The 15,047-nt window shown below is 39.1% G+C and overlaps 1 long non-coding RNA gene across 1 annotated transcript; it reads right to left on the reverse strand.

The window, feature by feature from the left end:
- Window positions 1-639: 639 nt before the first annotated feature.
- Window positions 640-13,829, reverse strand: LOC110475251 (uncharacterized). The gene is made up of 3 exons (XR_002466235.2): window positions 13,766-13,829; window positions 8,608-8,728; window positions 640-669 (listed from the first exon to the last, which is right to left on the reverse strand). It is a non-coding gene; the product is annotated as an uncharacterized LOC110475251 (long non-coding RNA).
- Between the last annotated feature and the right edge of the window lie 1,218 nt (window positions 13,830-15,047).

Genomic DNA, 15,047 nt, shown 5'->3' on the forward strand with positions numbered 1-15,047 from the left:
ATCATCTGAGGTTATACTCCACAACATCTGCAACCATAAAAAACATGTAGATAGAGTAAGAGGGAACCTTTGAGTTAGAACATACAAAAATTGTTTGAAATGAAGGAAAAAGATTTTGTTTCCTCTTTACATACAGTCCTCATATAATTCTAAATTTTGGCTAAGTGTAAAAGAATGGAGGCTATCATAATGTCTGACAGAACTTACTGATAATGACTGCAAACCTATAGTAAATATCCTTGTTTCAGTGATTTTCTTCTGGTATATTTTAAATATTGCATATGGAAACCAATGTTTGTACTTATTAACAGCTCTGTTACATGTCAGCCTTTGCTTGCAGCTTTGTTTTATCAACAATGCAGTTGGACTGTAGCTCTATTGAAAGGTTCAGACTTTAGGACATTCACAAGCTCAGCTGAATAATTTATATCACATCTGCCTTGGAGTAAAATTAGGAATTATTACTAGATGCTGCAGTATGAGGTGCCTTCTCCATCATTGACTCTCCTAAGCCAGGTTCTTCTGCAATAAATTTGGAACATGGGCATGAGCCATGACATTTGATCACAGGCAATTTACCACAACAGGCACAGAATCCCTTGCTTCTGGCTCTTGACTTCTGGACTTTGAATATTTTTGGTTTGCCGTGTCTCTGAAAAAAGACTATGCCTGGAAGGGAACATAAGACAGAAATATGTATTAGAAAGACTTAGTTTTGCATAATGTAGATACATTAGAACACATTCCCACTCTATGCTTGATTTTAGAAGCAGAATGTGGGGACCAGTGCTGTGGGTTGAAAGTTATATTTGAAAAAATTTCTCAAGGTTTTACTACTGCGTCTCCTCTGATGTTTTGAGTAACTCCTGTAGTTAGTTTTCATGTAAATCACACACAAGTATACACAAATCACATTTTGTTGACTGTCTTGAAAGATGGAACTCCCTGTGAGGAACAGAGAGTTGGACTTGACAATCTTTATGGGTTCCTTCCAACTTGAGATGTCCTGTGATTCTATGATTATAATCTTCTGGGGTCAAAAAGAGATGTATTTGAAACCAGTTTTGTTTGGGAGTCCTTATTGCTGGTGCTATCTATACATCTTGTTAAAGAAATCCTTGTCTCTTTCCAAAACTAGCAGTGGTAGTCAAAATGGGAGTGAGAAAAGAGGAAGAATAAAAAGATGTGCCAAGACTACCACAACAGACAAAAGGCAAAGCAGAGAATATCCTCCTTTTTACAAGACTGTGTATACTGTTGACTGTTGAGAGAATTTGACTTACAAATTCTCTCAAATTCTCCAAGCAGTAGTAGAACATACAAAGAAGTGAAACTGCTGAGAGATTGAAAGCTTACCTTTGAAACAAAACTAAGGTCCTCTTATGAGGAATACTATATAAGAACATCAAGAATCTAAACCTTTTCCCCTCACTGATAATACCAATTTATGAATTTAAATTTTTGTTACTTACTTGACCCTCTTCCCAGCAAGAAAATTCATAAGTATTTAAGGTTCTCCCATATAAGGATTGGATTCCTTTGAAATTAAATGATATAAAAATATGAAAATAGTCTCCAGTTGAATCATACTTATTTTTTTTAATATAGGTTTATTCAGCAAATTGGCTACCAGTTGAGAGCAATGGTTTCCATACTACGATTTGTGGTGTATTCAAAACAGATGGAAGCATCTCAAAGCCTGCTTTGTCCAAAGCCAAGAACATTTTTCGGCAAGAAGTCTGAACTTGTTGCCACATAAACAAAATGAGTGATTTAACTTAGTGTCTACATATTTTGGATTGGCAAAAACTGCTGTAAAAAAGTAAAGCCAGAGAGCAAACACTACAAAAATAGGAAAAGACAGAGCAAGAAAAAGAGAGAGACACACACACATATGCGTGCACCACACACAAACACACCCATTCTGGCAGCTGTCAGACCTGAAGTGTTTGTGTTGTGAGATTCTAAACAAGTTACAGGGCGTTTTGGTCCATCTGGAAAATTTCTTATACTTTTTTTTCCCTGAGTTTAGGCACCCATGTCAATATTGAAGAGAGCATATTTGTATGCCTTCTATTGGCTGGCCCTAAAAATAAAATTAAGCCTTACATTTTCTTCAGGTTTGTTTACGATGTAGATATGCAGTATGATGCTTTCCAAGAAATCAAATGTATCCTAAAACTTTGAAATGTAGAATGGTCAAGAGAGTAGATAATAATCTTGACTATATATGTGTATATTTGTGTGGAAGGGGTCAAAGGTTTAATTTTGTACTAAGACTCATGTGCTGAGTTGTCTGACCCTGAACTTCACCTAGATGATTCTGTTGTAGAGACTATCATTGGGTATTTCCAAATCTGCAGTTTTTGTAGACATTGAAATTTTGTCCTGGAAGTGCTCGTGGAAGAGGACTGAGTATGGGAGTAGACAGGGAAAGCTGTGCATAATTTTGTCTCTGTCATTGATGTCTTTTGGTGATTTTGGAGTTCAGAGCTGTAACTCTCCAATTTTATTCCCTTTTCTAGGGCAGTGTGTCTAGTTAAAGTGTACATCGGACTGTTTGCTAAAATGTCTTCTAACCTTGCTTAGTTGTTCTTCCAATTTTTCCTACAGCAGAAGTGATGATGGTGGCATGAAATGAGAAATTATTATGAAAAATGTCAGACATGGCATCAGATATAAACCAATCAATTTTGTGAGATTTCAAAGCCTATAGGTGAACAATGCAAGATTCAAGAAAAGACTGGCCAGAAAAGTGAGTTCTAAAACTCATTGACAAAATCATAATAGATTTATGATTAAAAAATTTTAGAGCAGTTCAGGAGTGCTGTTATGTAGTTGTATTATATTCTTAACTACAGAATTATTTTTTACTATATATCTCACAATTTGAGGACCACGGAGCATACAATGAAACTGCTGGTACATTTGTAAACAAGCAAAAATGTTTTTTTCAGAGAATCAATAAATAGCTTAAGTAACCCATAAGTAATTTGGAAGCAAAACTATTCTAAATCCAGAAAAAATGAAAGTCTTATTAATTTCTGATATCAGATATTACACTGCAAATATTCTATTCCTGTCAGGAAAGGTGAAGTCTAATTTGGGCATCTCAATCAGACATGAAACAGCAATTATCTGTGGAAAAAACATGGTGAAAGATTATTCAGAACTCATTAAATCATAGTGAACTTGATTTAATAGCCAAGACTGCCTATTAGAGAGAAAGCTCAATGTTTGTTTTTTTTAATAAGAAATTATTATTAATTAATTAATTATTAAGAAGTAAATTAATGGCACCATAAGTGGTAATTGAATTTGTATTGCTGATAAGATTTTAAGGGATTGTGACAAATGGTCTCCAGAACAGGATCTGACAGGATCTGTCTGACCTCTGCAAGAGGCATCTGTGAGAGACAGCAGCTCCAGAGGCACTGTGAAAGAGATCCAGGACTTCCTGCCGCACATTGAGCTGGTGACGGACACACGCCCAAGCAGCATTTTGATTCTGTGTTGCAGTCAGATGCAGTTGCACATCCCGTTTTTCATAACCTTGGATTTTTGTCAGAATTAAATTTAGATGTGCAACAGAGAAAAGCTTCATTTTAATCTGGACAGGTGCCTGATTTGGACAGATGGGGAAGTGATATGCTGAGATTCATGGCAGAGTGCCATTGCTTTGCATTTTAGATAGCTTATGAGAGGCAGAAATTGGAAGAAGTAAAGCAGTTATGTGGGCAATGAAATCTTCTAAGAAAACCTCTGTCTGAGAAAAAACAAAATGGAGCATGTATCTGGCACAACACCAATAATATATTCAAATATTTTTTGTCACAATTATCAACACTTCTTTTCAGGACCATTTTCAATTGTTATACATAGAAAATTCTGAGCCTAGCTGTCTTCATGGTTTTCTTCTATGAATGAGATGCATTTTCTGTGGAATGGGTGTGTTGAAATGTAGTCATGACTGTTCCACACGTCTTTCACTATTTCATACTTCTTGGGCCAAGTAGATCAGGAAAACACTGCAGAGGATAAATTCAGACTGTGGGGTACATCTTTAATTAGTGATTTTTTTACTTCATATGACTCCTTATTTTATCTTTTATCTAGCATTTTATTAGCATTTTTTTTTCTTTTTGTGTAGCTCTGTCGAAGTCAGTTAAAGCTCACAAATATGGATTTGTATGACCATCCACTTTATAGAAGTGTCTCCAGATTACTAGAAAGAAACCTTTGAATGTCATGGAATGAAAAAAAGTTATAAAAATTCCTTGGGTTTTAATTTGATTTATCAAAAGTTTTTTATCAAAAACATTTATCAAAGATGCATTTGTAGAAAACATTGTGTCTTTCTCAATAATCTATCTTCTTCTAGAATAGAACATAATGAAACATATACCCATAGATAATCAAGCACAATGGCAATTCAATATGATTTAGTGACTGATAAGGTGGTAACACTTCATGTTCATAACAAACAGTTGAGGAAGCAGCACAGGAGACCTAAACTCCTATTTAAAAACTAATATGAAGGGGGTTTTATAATTTAATTCTGGATCAGTCACAATAAAATATAAAATGTATCTTTAGAAGGATGGTAATTTCATTTTACTGAGATCCATTATTTTATTCAATATTAGCTCAAAACTTTAGTAAAATTTGCAGATCATTTAATGAATTTGAAGGTAAATTCTTCAGGATACACCAAAGCTTTGAAGGGTTATGTCAGCACTTTCTACAATGAGGAAATGGGAAGGAATAAGGATATATAACTTTTCTCCTCATCCTTGTATTTTTGATGTTCAAAATTACACTTTTAAAGTAGCTGCATATGAAGCCTGCATATGAAGACTTGTGATTTTAAGCTGCATTCCATTTATATTAGGTGCTCTGTTTGTACATTTCTGACATATCTAATTTTAAAAGTGCTATACTAATACTATATTTAAAATTAAAACCAAAAACAGAAGCCTTTTAAGGATTCTTTTACTTTGTGCTCCTTGTTGGATTTTTGTGGTTAGACAACCACATTTTTGTTTCAAATCCAATAGCTCTGTTATGAGAACAAAACCTAATGATAGGGGAAAATCTTGCCGAGAGATGATTCTTAGTGTATATCAAATGGAAGAACCATTACTTATAGTGAAAAATGGCTTGACTGATTCTGGGCTTTAGCTTTATATGCTAAATAAAATTGAGAATTTGCAATCCAGAAGAAGCTAAACTGTATTAACAGTAAGGATTTTAACATTGCATAATCAGAGAAGTATTTAATTTCAAATGCTTTAACTCAGTGTAGGTGGTCCATGCTCACAAATTTTTTTGTTTAATCTCAACACAAATCTCAAAGATGTGTCAGAGGTCCCTGAAGAGCAGTAAAGCTAGAGTCTAAGATTTTAACCATAGTGAAAGGTGGAGACAGTGAATCATCTTATTAGCTACTAAGCCTTGGCACCTTGTGGTTTTCCATACATTGGTGCTTTTAGGATTAAAAATATAGGCCCTTTGTAATAGTAATGATTTTGAAAGTAACCACTTACTGGTCATTAAAAATTGTGATTCCCAAGCAGAACTAGCCCAGTGCTTCTTAGCAATGCAGAAGATCATGAATTTTGCTGTTTGAGGGGACAGTCCTGCCACAGGAAGCATGGGGACAGATGTCCAGGAAATCTGTTATAGGGAAAGACTGTGAAGAGTAGGGATTGCTGTTCCCACTGCCATGGGAAGGATGGTCAGACAGCTGCTGCTTGTGAGGGCCACTCCACAGCACAGAATCAGCTTTTGCCAAACCAACACAGTTCTGGAAGCTGCCAGACTGATTTTCCACACCTTAGGTGTGGGTAAAGGAAGCAACCAGGCCAAGGTTACTGATAACAACCCTGAGTTTGCGGTCTTAGAAAACCTTCTGCTGAGCCTGCAATAAGTTTCTACTGATCTTTTGCCTTTGGATTCTGTATGTATTATTTGAAGGGAATCTGTAGTTGATTATGCAGTTGACATCCAGGAATTCCTGCTTCTTACTTTAAATCTGAAATGCTGTCTGTCTCAGTCATCTGGATAAGTATTTTATAAATTTTTCTGCACCTTCTTCTGGTTTCATAATATGCCAATCACTCACAGACCGTGCCTAGGATTTGCCAATGTCAGTAAAGGGTTTTAAAAATAAAGTCAAGTATAATGTCACAGAGTGTACCTGCTAGAGATGGGTTTTGTATTCAGCAAAGACCAACTCTTCAGAGACAGAAAGACCCTACCAGCTGAAATGGCAGCATTGCACCATTGCAGACAATCTCAGGCAATGGAAAATCCTTGAGGAAGGGCTTCTCATCTTGTCTAAGATTTATGTTGAACACTTGGACCTTCAGGCCAGAGGATGAATGTTACACATGGAGAGGGCAGCTCTGAGGAGGAATATAAGAAGTCCTGCTAACAACAGAGAGCCTGGAAGAGTAACTTTATGTACGAGAATGGAGTAGTCTGATTTGAACAGCCATAACTCCCTGTGCTGGAAAACTAGGCGAGCAAGATATAAGAGATACAAAATCCTTGTTTCTTCACAAATTCCTTCCTCCTGTGCGCTCCTTTTGCATATCACATTTTTAGAACTGCAGATTGCTTGGAGAAAGAGATGTCACAGAAATCACAGAATATCCTGAGTTGGAAGGGCCAGAGGGATCATTGAGTCCAGCTGTTAAATGAATGGCCGATATGAGGATCAAACCCACAACCTCGGGGTTATTAGCACCATGCCCTACCCAACTGAGAAGTTTATTTTTCAAATGTACATTGAAATATGTGCTTTTCAAATGGCAATAATTATGTTCCTTCTTGAAAGTGTATCTACTGTACACATATTTCAAACACAGATTGCTAAATTGTGCTTTTAACTAACTGAGATTACTGGATGAATAAAAAGAGCTCAGCTGAGTCTTAAAAGATATCCAGGATTCTTAATAGTAATAAGTGCTAATTGAAAAATTCTCTTGATTTTTTTCTGTTCTAGAAGGTTAACTCTGAAAAATACCTGTTTTATTTTTAGACCTTTAGCATGAAAAAGTTAAATGACTTCACTGTGATATTTCAATTCAGCCCAAGCTTGAGAAAAGAATTCTTGATTTTCTTTCCATATCATATGTTGACTCCACTAAAGAAATTACAAAAGGAAGTAGCATTAGATGATCTATGCATATTCTTTGAATCTTACAGGCAATCGTAGGACCGTGTGTGGCAAGCACCAAATCACTTATCAAATAATGCTTTCCGGCAGGTAAATGGAATCTATTTTGTTAGGCAGAGAAGCATACCATGCAAACCATTATGAATTGCAGATTTTCATAGCTGAGACTTGTCTTCCAACACTTTAGAGGTAAGCCTAGTTGGCTATACTGTCTGTTGGCCTTGGTGGTCCATAGTATAATTTTGTTAATGAAAAGTTTGCACTGTTTTAGAAAATGGGACCTTTTTATTTAACAAGTTTCTAAACACCAAGGCTCAGAAGAGAGCCCTGGGACAAAGGGAGTCACCTTCTATGTTCAAGGAGAGATGATATCATTTGGAAGTCATTTGCTCAGGGAAGAAATAGGAGGGAGAAAACATCTGTTGACTGTTGGGAGGCTTGCCAAACAAAACAGGAGTTGCGGTTGATAGTTAGGACATGCTAACAAAACCAAGGAAAGTAATAATCGTGTATAGAAGCATACAAAATACATATTACACATAGTTTTCAAAAGATGACCTTCAAATTAACACAGCTGGAATTTTTCTGAAGGATGGTTATCTATCTTTGTTTTGCATGAAGAAAGTAGTCAGAAACCAAACAATTTTTTCTTAAATATTTTATGCAGGAAAGCAAATTCACTTTGTCAGCTGTTTCTCAGCCTTCCAGATGGTTTGAAAGACTTACTTGCACTGGAACTAAGAGAAAAAAAAACCTGTGACACAGAAAAAAATGTACACTTGTATTTCAGATACTGCATAATCACAGAGAATCCAGGTTTGGAAGGGATCTCTGAAGATCAAGTCCAATCCCTCCTCCAAAGCAGAGTTGGGCAGGTGACACAAGAACATGTCCAGGTGGGTTTTGTATGTCTCCAGACAGGGAGACTCAGTGACCTCCCTTGGCAGCCTGTTCCGGTGCTCTGCCACCCTCAATATAAAGAAGGGCTAGTTGTAATATTTGGGTAGATCTTTTTGGTCAAAGAGGGCTGGGTGACCCATTCCTTCACCCTATTGTTCCATTCTTTTATGGGCAATTACCACAGAAGAAACAATTTGGCTACAATTACCCTTAGATGATAATTAAATGAAGATAATTTAAAATAAAGACACTGCCTAATGTCCAAAAGGTTGAAGGAAAAGGAATGCTGGTGAAATAATATAGTTAAACAATACAGGATTTGTTTCTCAATTTTTTCTTTTTCTTTTTTCCCCAGAATATTACTGAGAGTATTCTAATGATTTTTTCATCTTAAAAAAAATCCTCAGGTCACAACATATTGAGGTGGGGAAAAATAATTACCATGAAATGTAAGTACTAAAATTAATTAAACAGATTGGATGAAATTCCCCTGTGCTGGGTAATGTAACAATGAAACCTCATACCTAGGATATGGGTAGCTGCTCATCTCTTCAGTCATGTCTGTCTGGACATTTCATCAGGAGAAAGCTCTTTCTTGCTTTATTTCAATGCTCCACCTGTGGTCTCTGATGGTATCAGGAAATGCTGAAGCACAAGGAAAAAGAAAGCAGCAGTCTGTTAAAAAGACTAACATATAAGTTTAAGGATTCATCATAGACTGGGGCTCCAAAAGTCAGGACGAGTCTCTCATAACTTTCCATGCTATCTTAAAAAAAAAAGTAGTGAACAAAAGGAAATTAAATATAATTTCCCCTGAGCTTTAATACTGTTAAAATTTATTAAGTTAATAGCTGAAAGTATGGCTTTATTTCCTTGATGGTATTCCTTAATTCCTATATCTTCTAGAGCTCTCTAGTAGTGGTAATGCTGAAGTTTGTATAAGAATAAAACTTCCTAACTAACTGAAAGGAATTTTGATGAGTTAAGTCTTCCTGCTTTCACTTCAGAGCTCTTCTGAAGATCTTAATTTCTTTATGTAGAAGACTTAAACATGCTTTTAATTGACCCACTGCTACTTAATGTCTTGTGAAAGTTGTGGCCATATAGAAAATTTAGGCAAAGTCCACATTTTTTAAAACTCCAGAGACCATGACTTTTTTGATTTCAGAATTCCTCTTCCATCCTGGTAAGGGGATATGTAGATCTTCTACATATCAGGGTCCATGTAGGACCTAATTAAGCCCTCAGCTTTACTGAAGGCGATTGCCAAAACCAGGTGTTATGAAAGCATATTGCCCACAGAAATACATGGACAGGCTGGCAGCTGCCTCAAATAGGCTTTAAGTGTGAGATCAAAGGGACAATGTGGAGATTGAGACCAGTAAGCACTGCAGGGATGAAGGTGGAATTTCTCTTTTGCAGAAGAGAAGTGAGCATCGTTGAAAATTAGAAGCCAGGAAAAAATGAATCCCAGGTTGGACAGAGACCTAAGACTGATTATATTATTTGGATTTTGAGGAATGACTGTGAACTCTTTTTTACCCCTGAGAAAGCTGGGAACTTGAATCACCCCAAGTACTTTAAGCAGCCTCTCTTTTCCATTCAGTAGCAATTTGAAGGGCTTTTTCTTTGAGGAAAAACCTCATCACATAAATTGTGTATCTCTAAACATATATGATTTTATATAACTGTTGAGTTTTATTATTGTTGTTTTCATTTCTTCAGGATGAAATTCTTACCAAATGGTTTGCTTGCAAAACTTGTCATTAAGCATAGCAGAATAAATAACTATGGATAAGTGACCTTTGTGGTGTTTTGGGTTTGCAGATCCTCTAGAACTTTATTTCATAATTCATTGAACTGATGAAATATGCCAAGTCTTCCCCCCCAATTTAATTTTCTTGCACTGCCAGTGTATTTGTTACTGGGTGGAACAATGTGTTATTTAAATAATGATTCCTGTCTGAAAGTAATTTCTGCCCTGTTTGTGGAAGAACTGTTCATGCAAAAACAAAACCTGTGGCAGCTTAGGATTTCTATTTGAAATCCTGAACGGAATAAAATGACTGGAAATAAAGCTCAAAATATTGTGTGTTGTAATTCCTTGTTCTGTTCTAAACATAGAACTCTGAGTTATTAAAGGGTCTAAGTTCTGGCACAAGTAGTTTTCTCCTTCCTTTTAATAATTGCCTGTGTTAATCAGATACGGTGACAACAAACTTTGATCCTTTCAGTGGTAAGATGCATGAATCTCCAGGCTGCATCCAGTCAAACGGTTTCAGGAACTGCTGAAAAAAAGTTGGTGCTTGCTAAATATACATCGATCTGGTATAAGAATACAAAAATACAAATGCACTTCATGTTGACTCTTATGAAGGAGATTTGGAGTGCTAAACCTGGAAGAGTAATGTTGTGGTTGCCTTCTTATCAACAGTACGTTAGAAAGCACCAATACTTTTTCAATAATGAGAACAGAATATGTCAAATAGTATGCAATCCCTGGTGCCAACATGCTTTATATAAATATTTGCAGTAAACTATTTCTTCATGATAGATTGTGTATTATACACATATAAAAATATGAACATGCATATATCAGAATGCTGGAAAAAGTCACGTTTATATAGACTTCTTTAATTTTCCCTGAGACTTTTTTTTTCTTCCTTCCTATCCTGTTTTAGAGCTATCTCTGAAGTATTATCAAAGTAATAAAGGAAATGGCTAAAATTCCACTAAAGTAAGGTAAATATTGTTTTTAAACATTGGATTAGAGTAGATCGAATCCAGCCTGCACACTTATGGATTCAATGCACTACCTCAATTCCCAGAAAGAATGATTGTAAGCTGAAATACAATATTCTGCCAGGAAATCACTAGTTCCGAGTTATTAGATTCCAGCCCTGGTTGAGACTGAGGCAAGGAGACAGCACAGGAAGCACTCAGAGTTCTTTGTAAGTGTGGCTCAACATTTTTTAAATAGCATACTTTCAAAGGTAGTGGAGATGATGGACTGCAGCAACTGAACTGCAGATGCAAAGAGACCCTCCTGTAAACTGTGATTATTTCTTCTTTTCCTCTTGAAAGTGTGAGCACAAGTACTTAATTTTGTTCTCTAATGTTTGGAATTTAAGTATTTATATTTCTTGCAGTTTGAAGTAAACATATCTATTTTTGCATGAATCCCTGTGTGGGATGCATAATGTTATGTTCTCTTTGAGCAGAGCCCACAAAATTTCAATCCTCACTAAACAACTTCACCCTAAATCAGAAACATGGACCAAAAAGCCTCTAAGGTTACTGAGGTTGCTGTTTGATGGCATACTCTCCAAGCTAAGAAGCTTTACAATACTGGTTAGGAGGACCATATTGTCTGCATGCACGAAGTAGATAATTCAAACCTGAAAACAAGCAGTCTGTAGTGTTTCAGTTATGATTTATTTTCTCTTAAATCAGGAGAATACTGGTATTTTTCTTTTAATTAAGGAACATATTTTGGAGAAAGCATCTCTTTAGTGAAGGCCAAGAAAAACATTCTTTAATGTTGCTATTTTGTCATGTGGGACCTGCAGTTCAGGTATTTCCTGTTCTTACTTTTTTTTCAGTTGTGTTTCCCAGCAGATGACATCCACCCTGTTCATTTTTCAACATAAATCCTTATTGGTTATTCTTGGGACAATTCTGCCAGTTACATTGGACTCCTCGCACAGATCAAATTCTATGCTGGTCAGCCTTAACTAGAATATGACATATGACTGAAAGGCTGTTTACATGGAATTATAATAATTTTATTTCTGTTAAGTGAGAAGTGGGCAGCTATTATACAACCTCATAACACATTTTCTGTTGCAGCAAACATTTGCATTGCTGGTTTTAGTAAGGATAAAGGATTGCATCCACTATGAAGAATCAGATTCCCTTCTATGCTTTGACTACATAGAAGAGAAAAACAATTTTTTTTCTCCCTGTCTATAACAATCAATTTGGAAGATAGAACCATGCTCTGGTGTTTAGGTAACTCCAGGTAATGCTGTCAGGGAACAAATAGAGTCCTCTTAGTGCTCACTCTTTCTCTTTTAATAACTATCCCTGAAACTGCTCTAATGCTCATTACATGTACACAAATCAGAAGAATCTTAAATAGTATTTACTCTGGCTAGTGTCCTGTATTTCAGGCTTCCCAAGAGATTTGCTATCCTTGATGGCAACCTCCAGGCAAGTCTGTGACACTGTTCAGCAGACTGGTATTTTAAAAAGGGTCATTCAAAGGTTTGTACTGAAATTGCATTTCAGTCCTTCTGGTAGACTGAAATCTTTAAGTAAAGATACCTGGAGTGTAAAGAACAAGTTTGAGAATTCACACAGTCAATTCAGAAGGAAAATATTTTCAAAAACCCAAAAGAATCAGAAATATACATTTCTGTAATTTCCTTTCCATTTTGTCGTCAGTATTCTGTTCATGGGGTCCAATAACATTTCACATCACAATAACCATCATTAGGGAAAATGGTAAAATAGTGACACAGATATAGTTGTATAGAAGAAGAATATATTTCTGACTATTGTCTATATTTTTTCACTGGAATCTTAATCAGAAATTTTAGATTTAATGAAGGAAAAATACTTTGCAGAAATTCTAATTTCTATGAATGCTCATTTCAGAAAAACATGGGAAAAAACCCATAGCTACAATTTTCTTGTTGATCTACTGAGTTTTTAGAAAGAACAGCTGGATAAACTTTTTTCTTAAGTTAATATTATGATATTAAAGGTATGAGATGCATCTCTGATGTAATCTTCATTAAATAATCGTGCTGTTTTCCTCAGTAATAAAATTCATGCTAAAATATTTGGGCTTGCCAGTCAAAGCAACAGAAAATAAAATAAGGAGCCTACACAAAAACACAGGACTGTTTCATTTTTCTTGGATCTTGTGGAAGGATATTACTTCTAAAATTGCAGCTCTCCTACCTCATCTGTCAGGTTAATTTCACCAATGTTTTCCATTTCCTTCTGTTGAAAACCATTAAAATGATGGTGTTTAATATGAGGCCTCATTTTAGTGTACTGTTTATTTAAGACAATTGATGCAATGAAATAATTTAATTCTCTTTTTCAAAAGTTCCAGGATTTTCACTATCTCAGATATAGCCTTCCTAAAGTGACTGATTGGTTGATTTTGGTTAATATCATAAATATTCTTTAGGTTCATAAATGTCATAGTCTCATAAACACTCTGGTTCTTAAAACAGGATTGAAGGTTGTAGGCTGTTTATTTTCATTCTGTACTCAGGTAACACAGGATACTGTCCAGCTACTATCGCCACCTCACTGAAGTCGACAAGAATTTATTTACCATAAGCATTCTCCTTGTCTGGTCCCTTTATCAAGATTAAGGAAACACGAAAAGATCAGAACAACGGACTGCCCGAACCCGAGTGCGGCAACTGCCCCGGATGACTTGCGGGACCGAGGGCCGGGAGAGAGCCAGCGTCTCTGGCAGTCGGGGATGTGCAGGAGCTGCCCTGCCAGCCCGGGTTTGGTTTGGCACGGCTAAGGCGAAATGTGGTATCTTGTACTCCCTCGGGCTGCTTTCTGGTACGGAAGAAGCAGAAGCCCTAGAAAACTTGATTGCTTGAATATTTTTACTGCGTGAATGACATGTTTTGAGGCCGATGCACTCACCTGCAAGGTAAGAGAGCAGAGAGAGCCGCTGCGGGGCTGAGGGGCCTCCCGGGCGGTACCGCTGAGCGGGCAGAAGGATGTCCGTGCGCATAGGTGCGTCCATACATTTTTCACATGCAGTGGCATTCTCACCCCTTATTTATAACAGCCGTACCCTTTAATTTGAAGAGAAAAATATGTATTTTATCTGGTAGGTCCTGGTAGTGTTTGTTTGTCAACTCCCGACCGCCGCGAGGCCCCGCTCCTGCTGGCCCGTGCCGTGCTTCCCACGCGTGTCTCGGGTCTCGCTGCCGCGGGGCCGCGCGGCGGCGCTGCCGCGGCGGGACAGCAGAGGGCGCCCGCGCACCGCCCGCCGCGGGGCCTGCGGGGCTCCGGGGGGCTCGCGTCGGGGGAACCCCCGCAGCCCACGGCAGCCGTGGAACCCCGCAGCCCACGGCAGCCGTGGAACCCCGCAGCCCACGGCAGCCGTGTATCCCCCGCAGCCCACGGCAGCCGTGGAACCCCACAGCCCACGGCAGCCGTGGAACCCCGCAGCCCACGGCAGCCGTGGATCCCCGCAGCCCACGGCAGCCGTGTATCCCCCATAGCCCACGGCAGCCGTGGATCCCCCGCAGCCCACGGCAGCTGTGGAACCCCACAGCCCACGGCAGCTGTGGAACCCCCATAGCCCACGGCAGCTGTGGAACCCCGCAGCCCACGGCAGCTGTGGAACCCCACAGCCCACGGCAGCTGTGGAACCCCCATAGCCCACGGCAGCCGTGGATCCCCCGCAGCCCACGGCAGCTGTGGAACCCCCATAGCCCACGGCAGCCGTGGAACCCCACGGCCCACGGCAGCCGTGGAACCCCACAGCCCACGGCAGCTGTGGAACCCCGCAGCCCACGGCAGCCGTGTATCCCCCACAGCCCACGGCAGCCGTGGATCCCCCGCAGCCCACGGCAGCCGTGTATCCCCCACAGCCCACGGCAGCCGTGGAACCCCGCAGCCCACGGCAGCCGTGGATCCCCCGCTGCCCACGGCAGCCGTGGATCCCCCGCTGCCCACGGCAGCCGTGGATCCCCCGCTGCCCACGGCAGCCGTGGAACCCCGCAGCCCACGGCAGCCGTGGATCCCCCGCTGCCCACGGCAGCCGTGGATCCCCCGCTGCCCACGGCAGCCGTGGAACCCCACAGCCCACGGCAGCCGTGGAACCCCCGCAGCCCACGGCAGCCGTGGAACCCCCGCTGCCCACATCCTGGGAGCCCCCACAGCCCGTAGAGCCCCGGGAATGCCGCTGCTCCAG

Source organism: Lonchura striata, chromosome 6, assembly GCF_046129695.1.
Source record: "Lonchura striata isolate bLonStr1 chromosome 6, bLonStr1.mat, whole genome shotgun sequence".
Lineage (NCBI taxonomy): Eukaryota > Metazoa > Chordata > Aves > Passeriformes > Estrildidae > Lonchura > Lonchura striata.